Below are 13,942 nucleotides of genomic sequence, written 5' to 3'. Positions count from 1 at the left end.
ACAAATTCCAGGAAATTGATCCCTGGGTATATGCCTTCATATAAATTAAAAAGTATAGCCTAATATAATATAAAATATAATATTCAAATAATACATGTAATTATAAAGAAAGCAATATTATTTAACATGTGTGTGTATGTATTTGTATGTATGTATGTATATATATATATATATATATATATATATATATATATATATGTGTGTGTGTGTGTGTGTATATATATACATGTGTGTGTGTGTGTGTGTGTGTGTGTGTTTATATTCAGTCTTTTTTAACCATTGATGGTGTGATGTTGCATCCAATCCACACACACACACACACACACACACACGTACTTACGTACGTATATATATATACACACTCATGTATATTGGATGCAACAGCACACCATCGATGGTTAAAAAGACTGTTGTGGACACTAGCATTAGATGGTTAAATAATTGTGTATCTGTAATGGAAAAATAAAAATGCCCTGAGTTCAAGTGGCACATACAACACATATTTGGGACTAAATCCATTTTGTGCTCTTGATGTCAGAAAACTTGGAGAAATAAGTTCTGCCTTATATTTGAATTTGAAGAACTCTAAACAAAGCCATGTATATTGCATACTGCATTGTTTAAAAAAAAAAAAAAAAGAGTATGCATTATATAGCATGTACAAGTATGAAGTCAGCAGTTTGCCTGGACTCCACACAATGCAGTCAAACAGTAGTATGATACATTGTTCTCACATGACCTCACCGTTATCATCTTGGAAATAAAAAGTTGCAGTTTTGACTTAATTTTAGGCAAAAATGTTCTGATGTTTGCCAACCAGGTCAACTAAAGATGCAAAAAGAGACACAATGAGAATACAAGGTCAAGCACATTGCATTGTGGGATTCAGTATTCTGTGCAGTGTTGTTTACTGCATACAGAAAATGTGCATATATATTGTGAAATCTGTGGCCTGACATAAGTGTTTTCAAATGTTTATTTATTTCTGTGTACATAAGGAAAAATATTGCACCAGTCCTTCTGTCATGATCTTAAAGCTTCTCTTGATTTGTCCAAGATGCGTGGATAGTTGGGGTGTGCATCCAAAACCTGAGGGTATGAGAAGCAAGAAAGAAAAAAAAGATGCAATCATTTTTATTTATTTTTAGTAAAATTTTAAATATAATATAATTAGGTACAAATTGTATTATAATTATTCAAATAAAGATGATACAAATATAAAACTAATTACTATACAATTGATTTTAAATATTTATTATATATTTAAAATGTATTGCCAAATATATAAATATTGCACAATTGTTTGAGATTGCACTGAAACTGATTGCACTATTATCACTGAATAGTTCAAGGTATGGTATGGGCTGTCTAGAAAGGTTTAAACATTATTTGTAAAAAATTGATGTGATTTTGCTTCTGGAGTCTGACTGTTTTTCTCAGCACAGTGTTTACTAATTTAGACGTTTATATATTCGCAGCAGGATTTCTTGTGTACTCACTTTATGGCACACATCTATAGCATCCACGTGTCTCTTGGCCTTCAGATAATTGAACACGAGCTTGTAGCCTGGTAAACAAACATCATGCTGATGTGAACACAAACACACACACACACATACGAGAACAGTACAGGGCATCAAAGGGGCTTTAATATTACCGATAGTGGGGTCAGTTCGATTGCTGTACTTTATGGGCCAAATCATAATTCATGGCAGCATCTCCTTCTCCATAATGTATCCCATGCACTTGTACGACTTGCAGCAGGACTGTTATAAAACACGTTAAGACGTCATTCTGTAACAGTTTTTAATATTTTGGTGATTCCAAAAAGTTTGCAAGCAAGTTGTTGTTTTAGGGTTTCAGGACACTTTTGGTTTGTTCATCAAGTTAATTCACTGGATCATCTAAAAAGAGACATTTACCCCCGTAGTCACTCAATTTGACCCTTAAAACTCATTTTTATAATCAAAACGGCATATTTAAATATTTGCCTTATGAAAAAAAAAATTCTTCATGCCTTGAATATAACTCTGCACCCTTACCTCATTTAGTATACACAGTTTCATGAATATTTAAATTAGTCCCGCCTCGATTCAGTCACATCATCTCTGACTACATGCTTTTTTTTTGCTTTGTTAACTGTTCATGTGTTTTGGAGGAGGTGTGGCATTGGAGAGAGATTTGCAGGGAGGGTGGGATCTTATGTTTTTAAAGCTTGCTATTGCTAGCCTCTCAGAAATCACCTACCCTACCTCTAAATCTCTTACTATTTTTCAGCTGAATGCCCACAGATATTGTGATATACACTGCAGCTGATTACCTTTATTCCTGACTGGATGTAGATGTCGGCCAGAAGCTGCCAGCTCTTTTCAAACTCGTCCGCATCAGTGATCTTCCAGTTCATCTTGGCCATGCGTTTGAGCTGGTTTCGGGCTCGAGGGGTTTGCTTCAGGATCATGTAAGAAGTGGCCATGGCCAGCAGCGCAGGAACATGATCCTTCAGTGACGAACAAACAGACATTCAGAGCTACTTGAGTAAATGTCATTGTGAAGCATTAAAGAAGAGAACTGAACAAACGGTAAAGTTTGGTGTAAGTGATACTGAAATGGAGATTTCTGACTTCTTATTTCTAGAGAAACAGCCTTTAAGAATATGTAGTGTATAACTGAAAGTATAATATGTATATAAAATTAAAAATGTTTCTGAGCGAAGCCTGATTTGCTCACCAAGGCTGCATTTATTTAATAAAACATTTGAGGGTTCTTTCCACGTTGGCTTTCTGTTTGGTGGCCAGATAGTAGTGCAGTAGTGCAGGGTGCGCAGCTGTACGTGTCCCGCTGGGGTTTGTGGCTTCAGCTGTTTTAAGAGCTTCTCCGCTGTTCTCACGACCAGCTGCTCCGACTCCTGCTTCTCTGTAGAGTTTCTGAACACAAACAAATGCATCCAAGTGCATGTGTGCAATACAGCATATAGAGAATTAAAGACACTAATGGGATGCATCTTGAGCGACGGATCAGGACGCGGTTCTCAAACACCTCTCCTCCTATGGTCTCATTGTCAGGGTTGAGATGAACCTTAATCATGTTGTACACTGCGTTCTGGCCCCAGTCGTTGTCCTTCCTGGTTTTATTAAAGTATCGTAATCCATCGTTAGGTTCACCAGTGTACCTTTGAGAAGCAGATCAACATTCATGTTCTTATTTTTAATTATTTATTGCATATATCAGAATAAAAATATTTCTAAATTAATTTCCTATTTTAAACCGTTTGAAAAATTATATATATATATATATAGAAATATATATATATATATACTGTATATAAGTGCTGTCAAACAATTAATCACAATTAATCACATCAAAAATAAAAGTTTTTTTTTGTTAAAATAATGTGTGAACTGTTTATATTTAATATGTATATATAAATGCACATGCATGTATATAGTTTGAAAATATATTTACAAGCATATTTTTATATTTATATAATTTATATTATTTATAAATATATTTAAACTATAAATAGATTTTTTCTAAAATATATACATGCATGTGTGTGTATTTATATATACATAATAAGTATATACAGTACACACACACATATATTATTAATATAAATTTTAAGTTAATATTTCAATACTTTTTGTTATGTTCATGATTCTCTGAAGTCTGTTAATGATCACATGACACAAATATATGCAAAAAAAAAACATAATAAATTAACTTGTTTAGAAAGTGTTTTATTTTGACTTTAAAATCAAAATGAACGAATTATATGATTTGGTAGATTAGCTTTCATTACCTGATGAACCCCCAGGGGTTCACAAAACCTTATTTGAGAAACCTTATATTACCATCATAAAGCAAAACCCTCTATTTTCCCATGTTTTACATTAATAGCACAGGTAGAGCACTTTGCAGTAGTTGTATCCAGGCTCAATCTTGGCCCTCGATGAGAGTTTCTCTGCCATCTCGAGGAATCTTGGAACCTCCTGCAGTTTGCCGGCTCTGCACAGCGGATCAATGAGGCGAGACAGCGTCGGGTAGTTGTCTAGAGGAAGAGATTAAATGAGTTCATTAAAGCTTTCTGGTTGCTTAGGTTTCCCCTGTGTTTCAGACGAGTATCTGGAAGGAAAGCCGAGGGGGCTGCTGCAACAATGGCGTAATCATTGGAAAGGTCAGGAGATGAACCAAACACCTGGTTTCCTTTCCAAGAGCTGCTGGAAGTGAAATACAGCCTGTTCATAGTCCTGCATCCTGAACATAAGATCTGCCATCATCTAACAAACACAGAGAAGAGAAGTTCACCACATCTCTGCCTAGCTAAGTTATAAGAAAAGGAAAAACTAAAAACAAAGAGCTGTGGGAGAAGATGCAAGTTTTAGTATAAAAATACCTTAACATGACTGAATTAAAAAAAAGTTTTGAATGTTTATATGTTACTGTTTAAATCAATTACTATGGAGAGAAAATAAATGGACTGGTCCACTTGTGTGAGGTTTGTTGATCAGACACACAGACACACACATTTACCTGCGCAACTGTTCGCAGGGGACTCTGAAATATCTGCTGCTTTTGAAAAGAATCAAATTTGGTCAAAAACTTTCACATTTTTATTTGCATGCATTTCTTATTTAAATGCATTCTAATGGATGCATTTAAAAAATAATAATTCAATAAATTAACTTGCACATTCAAAAACATTTCTTCATTTGGCACATGGGTCACTTTGGATAAGAGTATCTGCAAAATGCATGAATATAAATGTACTGTACTTTAATGCTTATAATAAACTTTGTTGAAAAAAAATTAATATATATAAAATATATATATTGTGTACAATATTATTTATTTTCATTTTAACAACAACTTAATATGTTTTAAGTTAATTTAAGTGTTTTTGTATAAGTGAGGACCTATTACAATTTTTAATCGTATTTTGAGTCAAATGTTATTTTTATTTTTCATTGTAATTTTTTACCCAGCATTTTTAGGAGATGTATGCATGTCTATATAGTTTATGCACACTTTCACTTTGGTTTTAGTTGTGTTAGTAAATCATGTTCAACTAAATATAAAGGAGACTGCCTTAAGAGCTATCTGAAATAATAGGTTTTTATAGTATATTTTAATTTTAGTTAACATTTAAATAACAATTTGTTTTAATTTAAGTTTTGGCCATATCTGCCAATTTTACATTATTATTTATACTGTTTTGAAATCACAATAAAATCCTTTTTTGTGCTTTTGTGTCAATCTAATTTCAAAAGCAAAGAGAAAATACAATTAGGTGACTTTGCTTTGCAAAGTGTGTACTTCAATGAATTCCCACATTAATCCTTACCACAGCTAGTTAATATATACAAATACATAAGCTATTTAATAATATATAATAAAGTCTATATTTATAGCAAATACCTTTTTAAATACCTGGAAGGCATTTTTAATCTGGTCTTTGAGATTGATTTGTTTGCAGTCAAATGCAGTGCTGTGTTCAAATGCAGCACCACACATGGACAGATCCAGCTGCAGAGGAACACACTGGACTCACTGATCTGGCCCACACTGACCTTGCTGTCACTTTCACAGTACACAAGCGCCTCTTTGTAAAACTTGACGGCTCATTCGTAGCCACGCTGGATGCTGCAGTGTTTGGCGATTTCGCTGCAGATCTTCTGCGCAGACACAGAGTCGGGCTGCTCCTGATGAATGCACATCTCTCACCTGAGGAGGAAGAACAGTTTCACAACAATTCAAACAATTGCTTTGGGCGTGAAATTAGAGGAACACTTCATCTTGAAAATGTACATTCTGTCAACATCTTCTCACCCTCCAAAGTATATTTAGTTACATACTTGAAAACATATTTGTATACTACATGAAATATAAATTAATGAATTTAGGAGGTTGTGAATGTAGGGTGAGCTTTTGGATGCTTTCAGAGTAGTACTGTTTTAGCATTATCAATAAACGATTAATTGATATTTTGAATGAGCTTTTTATTTTTAGATTTTAAGGTTACATGAAATTTTTAGTTTACATGTAAGTCATTTTTAATTGTTATGTTTTGTTTTTAATTCTAATTTCTAATAATTTTCCATGTATTTCTATTTTTTATATTTATTTTATTTTTATATTTTGTTTATTTAGGTAGAACATATAAATCTCCATAAAATATTACATATATTTTCGATATTAATATAATATAATATAATATAATATAATATAATATAATATAATATAATATAATATAATATAATATAATATAATATAATATAATATAATATAATATAATATAATATAGGTAAAGGTAAAGGTAAAGGATTTTATTGTCATTCCAAAGCATGTACATGAGCTGGAACGAAATTAGACACTGAGGCCCGGTTAAAACCATTCACAATAAATAACTAACTACTCACTCATCAATAAATACAATAGATAAAATAACAAATAATACAAGCCCATATTAATATATGGGTACAGTCTCTCCACACACTAAAAACCCTTAAAAATTAGCAGCATAGTAATAAAGTTAGTGCAATCTAATTTAGGACAGCAAGTTCAGTTCATCAATTCTGTAGTTTGTCAATATTAAAAAGTCTCACGGCTTCTGGATAGAAACTGTTTTTTAACCGTGATGTCCTAGCTCTGATGCTGCGCAGCCTCCTGCCTGAAGGAAGAGGGTCAAATAGTCTATTGGCAGGGTGAAAGAAGTCTTTCATGATACTTGCAGCCCTAGTCTTGCATCTGTTGATGTATATATCTCCAATTGCAGGGAGACTACAACCGATGACTTTCTCTGCCATCTTAACCACACGCTGTAGGGCCTTCCTCTCTGTTACAGAGCAGTTTCCATACCACACTGTTATACAAGATGTTAGGACGCTCTCCACCACACACCTATAAAAAGATGTGAGAACTGTAGTTCCCAAGCCAGCCTTTTTAAGCCTCCTCAGAAAATACAGCCTTTGATGAGCCTTTTTTACCAGACTATTACAGTTGGATTTCCACTTTAAATCATCGTTGATATGTACTCCTAGATATTTGTAGCTGGAGACAACTTTCACCTCAGATCCCTCAATACAAATGGGAGGGGTGTGCCTCCTATTTGTTTTTCTAAAATCCACAATAATTTCTTTAGTCTTTTCCACGTTAATCCATAGGTTGTTGTCCTTGCACCAGGCCACCATTTGTTCCACCTCTGATCTATAGGCTGACTCATCATTCTGAGAAATGAGTCCCATCACCACAGTATCATCTGCAAACTTGACAACATGATTACTCGGGTGTCTGGCTGAACAATCATATGTCAGCAGTGTGTACAACATTGGGCTCAGGACACATCCCTGTGGTGAGCCGGTGTTAAGAACAATGGTGGAAGAAAATTTATTATGGATTTTTACAGACTGTTTTCTGTTTGTTAAAAAGTCCAGTACCCAGTTGCACAATGAGTAACTCAGTCCTAAAATCTCCAGTTTGTGTATCAATGTCTGTGGAATGATTGTATTAAAAGCCGAACTAAAATCCATAAAAAGCAATCTCACATAGGTGTCTTTGCTGTCCAGATGGGTAAGAGCCAGATGTAAGACTGATGAGACGGCATCTGCAGTGGACCTGTTCTTTCGATAAGCGTACTGATTCTGGTCAGTGCTGCCATCAATTTTCTCACTGATTTGAGTCATGACCAGCCGCTCAAAACACTTCATCACTATTGGGGTGAGTGCTACCGGGCGATAGTCATTCAAACATGACACGGTGTTAGTCTTAGGAACAGGAATAATAGTAGCAGATTTAAAGCATGAGGGTACAACTGCTTTTGACAGTGAGATATAAAAATAATATATATAATATAATATAATATAATATAATATAATATAATATAATATAATATAATATAATATAATATAATATAATATAATATAATATAATATTTTATGACATAAATTAAACATAAAGTAAATTTTTCCTCCCAGTTCTCATTACCAACTCAATCAATCAAGACTAAAATAAAAATTGGTACACAAAAAATTAAAATAAATTAGAAATTAATTTTAGTACTTAAACTTATCATTTATTTCAGTTACTTAATATAAATATAAAGTGCCCCTATTATGGCTTTTTGGAAATGATCTTTCATGCAGTGTGAAACACGTCTCTAAGTGAATGAAAACATCCTGCACAGTTTTAAATCTGAAAGTGCGCCGTGTATAAAGTTATTGTCTCTATTTATTATATATATATATATATATCATTTTTTGTATTGCCTTTAAATAGCTGATTTAAATGGGGGGGGGGGATCACCAGTGAGAGCAATGACAATTAAAGTAGAAATTAGTTTTTATAATAAACCGTAATTATAAATATTTGAAAAAATAAATAAATAAATAAAGTCTTTAATGGAACCCTGTATAAAAAATTTTATAAAAGGGTTTTCCGGATTTTCAATGAATTTTCCAGTCAGATAATGAATCACTGTTTACACTGTGTGCTAAATATTTGCGTGGGGATAGAGAGAGACATCATATTAAACAAAAAACACATATTTGAGTTTCTAAACAAAGATCTTTGCTAACTGCGGCATTCAACACAAATGTAAACATTAGAATAAACAACTAGAGTCTCTCCCACCTCCTGAACATCAAGTAGACTTCGCCGAGTATCAGGAAGGTATGAGGACTTGACTGTTTGTCCTAAATACTGTAGGCCACACAAAACACTATCACCACATGAATTAGTTGGTTTGATGAATTACAGTTATGTTAATAATATTTTATGTAAAATGTGATTGTCATCAAATATTAAGTTGAATATGCAAAAAAAAAAAAAAAGGAAAAGATGTATTATTATTATGCAATAATTGTGTAGCATAAGTTTTATGTCAAGTATATGTGGCCCTGGTCCATAAAACCAGTCATAAGTCACCAGTCATCTTTTTTTTTATCTAAAAGCTGAATAAATAAGCTTTTCATTGATGTATGGATCTGACAATATTTTACCGAGATTCAACTATTGTAAAATCTGGATTCTGAGCCTTTAAAGTTGTCCAAATTAAGTTCTTAGCAATGCATATTACTAATCAAAAATTAAGTCATGGATCATGGAACATGATCTTTACTTAATACCCTAGTGATTTTTGGCATAAAAGAAAAATCTATAATTTTGACCCATATAATGTATTTTTGTCTATTGCTATAAATATACCCCAGTGACTTAGGACTGCTTTTGTGCTCCAGGGTCACATATTGTTTTGCTTTTAAGGTGAAAATACCCTGGATATGAATTTATGACATTCACCTATACACTGTGAATAACATATTCTGTAAGCTATAAAACATGTAGTGAATATGAGGAGTAAATCTGACAAATGAAAACGCATTACCTATAGCAGCTCACCTAAAGGCGTTTCTCTTTCCTGTGGTTCAAGTAGATGTTTGTCATTTTTTCTTTGGTCTGTATATAGACGTGATGTTTCTGAGCATGCTCAGCTCCGTATCTCCTCACATTAGTGCCAGCTCTGACTCCAGGCTCCTCTGGAGAGCCAGTGAACTCATTTAAGGCATCCTGCATCACTTTAGCTGCCTCGTGCTGGAATTCAGAACAACTTTTAACCCCAAAAACAAAGCACTAGCTAACATTATATTTATTTTACTACAATACAGACCAAAATAACACTAATAAACCACACAGTGTTTATTATATAGATTTATTAAAGAAAATGAAAAACATGCTCAAATTTACTCACGCTCAAAATAGATGAGTTTGTTTCTCCATCAGAACAGATTTGGAGAAGTGTAGTATTGCATCACTTGCTCACCAGTGGATCCTCTGCGGTGAATGGGTGCCGTCAGAATGAGTGTCCACACAAACATCACAATAATCCACATCACTCCAGTCCATACGTTAACATCTTGAGAAGAGAAAAGCTGCATGTTTATAATAAAAAAAAATCAATAATGAAGACATTTTTTACTTCAGAACATTGCTTCCAGATATTGCTTCCAGTCTCTATCCATAATACTGCTTTCTATAGTGGAAAAAGTTGTCCTGTCTGAATCAGGAGAGAAATAAGCACACACCATTTACTAGTGAAAACATCCCAAATCAGTTGATACAACAGCCCAAAGATACAACAGCTCCTAACACACACATACAAACACACAGGTTACCCAAACTTTAAAGATGATTCTGTTCATCGTGTGCATTAAGACCATGTCATGTGCTAACGGATCCGTTCACTAATGTTGTACAGTTTAATTCCCCAGGCAAAGCTTATAAAATAAAAAAGAAAGAAGATTCGTTTTTGACATACGTCTCTTCGTCTACAAATAAAAATGTGGCATCTCTTTATTTGGCTACGCAGATGTGTGTTTGTTTAAGCGTGGGCTGAACTGAGTCTGGGCTTATGTAAACAGGCTCTGTAACGCACTGTGGATGAGTCAATGTGTAAACACAACATAAGTGGATTAATAAACCAGATCACTGCTGAATCTGAATCAAAGATATATGCTTCTACAAAAATGCTTTTCTTTATCTTTTTATTTAATTCTGGGAAAATATTCTGGAAAGAGTCTCTGTGCAACATTGTTCGAAGAACTCACAGTTTTTTTAAGATAACACTGTAAGTCACTGAAATGGTTTTTACCCCTGATTTGCCATATATATATATATATAGAGAGAGAGAGATATATATACATATATTAGGGCCGGGACTCGATTAAAAAAAATTATTAATCGAAATTAATCGCATTTTAATCACATATAAATATTTGACCTGAGAACAATGAGAAGTAATTTTTTTTCACATGGATTTATAGTATACCATTGAATAATAACTGAATACATAAGTTTGGAAAAATTAATCATCGAGTGAATCGCTTGGGAGCGTTGAGCAAATAAGGTAAAAATAAATGCATATTATAAGACTATGAAAGTGTTTTTTGACCTTGCATTCATGTCAACCTGTTGTTGGGGACTCCCAAACAGAATGTGAACCTTTCATTACCTATAATAGTGGCACTTTACATGTTTCATATTTTTTCTGATATTTATATTTTATTCCAGATTCATTACCGCAATTACTAAAGACAAAATTAAAAAGATTAAAATCTGAATTAAATTTTTTCATACTGTAAATAATGTATTAGTGTAACTGTAGGCTGTATTCAGTAGCCACATTAATACGTATATAATTTTTTGTCACAGAACTGCATTTAAAGACATTTTACAAAGGCTTTGAATGAGACTTATTCATCATTATTTATTTGACAAGCACTCTTTACGTCTTTCAAACTGCTCTTACAGTACCTATTGAAGCAGAGACGTTGCTGTTCTGAACCATTTCATGGCCTCCTTCACCCGTCCCAGCAGAATCAGAACCAGAACCAGAACCAGAACTAGAACCAGAACCAGTTCACATCAACACACATCAGCTTATCAAAACTGTTATTTCCTGCTCGGTATGGTTTCACTTGTGAACTTGTCAGGTTTATATATAACAGCATGTGGCAAATCCATCTGGTTTGTGATTTGCAGGATTCTCATCTTCAGGTTCAAATGAATATTAAGTTGTGTGTCCATGTAGGAGTATTAAGACATCCTGTAGAAGGGCTTTAATGTCCAGATTACTGATCAGATTTGAGAGTTGATTTACACACTGACAAAAAGAAGAAAATAAATGAGACATGTTGAAGAGAGAGAGAGAGAGAACTATATGTGACCCTGGACCATAAAACCAGTCATAAGTGTCAATTTTTCGAAAATGAGATTTATACATCATCTGAAAGCTGAATGAATAATCTTTCCATTAATGTATGGTTTGTTAGGATCTGACAATATTTGGCCGAAAATCTGTAATCTGAATTTTAAAAAAATAATATTGAGAAAATAGCTAAAGTTGTCCAAATGAAGTTCTTAGCAATGCATATTACTAATAATAATAAAAAAAAGGTTTGATATATTTACAATAGGGTATTTACCAAATATCTTCATGGAACTTGACTTTACTCAATATCCAAATCATTTTTTGGCATAAAATAAAAATATAATATCATGTTTTTTTTGGCTATTGCTACAAATATACACCAGACACTTAAGACTGCTTTTGTGTTCCAAAGATTTTTACAAAATGTCTCTTTTAAGCAATTTTAGAGCAAACACTGTACACAAATTAGCTTGAATAATCACAGCCCAGCTCCACCTGAGAGAACTGGTTTTCACACAGATCCTTTGAGGTCTAAAAGGCTCTTTTCATTCTTTCGCTCACTAGGCCCTCATCCAACAGGGAAACAGAAACAATGATCCAGTGTTTCTGTACAAATCCATGCAATCACATCTCATTTCTATTTGCACTTGAATGCAGCTCACTTCTGAAAGTCTTTGAGAGCGTTTAGAGTGCATTTATGTATTTAAAAAACAACAACAACTATTACTGAAAACAATAAATAAGGTTTTACCTCTGAGCTGCATCCACAGTTTGTTCCCGGTCCTGTAGCATCAACAGCAGCTTCATCGTCTTGACCAGGGCAGGTAGAAAGCACGGCTAACTCACAGTCACCTGGTTGATGGTGTCTAAAGCACCAGAATAATTCTGACAAAGCTCATAATAATGTACCTGAATGAAACACACAGTCATAGCATTACAAAACAAATTGCATTGCCTTTCATTTATGCACAATACATTATTTTATTTTTATTATTGCTATTTAATTGCCATTAAAAGAATGGCTGCTTTTTTTCATTATCTCTAACATACCGTATTTTTCTGACTATAAATCGCACCTGAATATAAGGCGCATCAATCCAAAAATACGTCATGACGAGGAAAAAACATATAAGTCGCATTTATTTAGAACCAAGAGAAAACATTACTGTCTCCAGCCGCGAGAGGGCGCTCTATGTCTTCAGTGTAGACTACAGGAGCACTGAGCAGCATAGAGCGCCCCCTGGCGGCTGGAGACGGTAATGTTTTCTCTTGGTTCATGTCAAATTAATTTTGATAAATAAGTCGCACCTACAGTCCGGAAAATACGGTAGTTTAACATAACATATTTTTGAGATGAAGACAAGAAATTTCACTTCAACATTTATCAGCCTCTGAATCACTTTGATTTTAAACTGTATAAAAAAATAAATAAAAAAAAGTATATATATATATATATATATATATATATATATATATACATTTACACACCATCTTTAAGATGTTATCCTTTGAAAAAAGTAATTTAAAAATGAGCATCTATATAAGTGAAAATCAATCAGGAAATATATGTTTGTTGAATTATTAAATGGTGATCAGAAATAGAGTTAATTCCCATCAGAGCAAAAATGTCACTTTTCTCCTTCAGCGCCTCGTCAAAATATTTCCCAGACTTCTTTGCGTAAGCATCTTTGTTAGATCGTGGATCAATCCAGCCTTTCAGTGCAATACCCTGCAAAACAATGATCCCAATATTAAATAAACGGCAAAATATGCGAACAATCTGGAAATAATCCAAGTTATTAGTTATCATTGAGATACTTTTAAAAAATTTTATTAATATTTTGAATTAGATTTTTTATTAAATTTTAATTCCATTTTTAGTAACTGTTATTTTTATTATTATTATTGTTTTATTTGTATTTTAGCACATTAAACTAAGTTAACTAAATAAAAATTAAAAAACAGTTTTATGTTTTTTTTTTGTTGTTGTTGTTACTATAATAGCCCTGATAATCACTTAAAGGAGTCATACTATACTTTTGGCGCCTTGATGTTTAAATATTTATTCATATATATATATATACAGGTGCATCTCAATAAATTAGAATGTAGTGGAAAAGTTCATTTATTTCAGTAATTCAACTCAAATTCAATGCACACAGACTGAAGTAGTTTAAGTCTTATTTAATACACAAGTTTCACAATTTGAGTCAAATTGTTGAAATAAATGAACTTATCCACAAC

At 33.1% G+C, this 13,942-nt stretch overlaps 1 pseudogene; it reads right to left on the bottom strand.

The window, feature by feature from the left end:
• Positions 1 to 478: 478 nt before the first annotated feature.
• On the bottom strand, positions 479 to 4,456 carry LOC113109286 (tetratricopeptide repeat protein 21B-like; annotated as a pseudogene).
• Between the last annotated feature and the right edge of the window lie 9,486 nt (positions 4,457 to 13,942).

Source organism: Carassius auratus, chromosome 9, assembly GCF_003368295.1.
Source record: "Carassius auratus strain Wakin chromosome 9, ASM336829v1, whole genome shotgun sequence".
Classification (NCBI taxonomy): Eukaryota; Metazoa; Chordata; class Actinopteri; order Cypriniformes; family Cyprinidae; genus Carassius; species Carassius auratus.
This window is presented reverse-complemented; position numbering and strand designations above follow the sequence as displayed.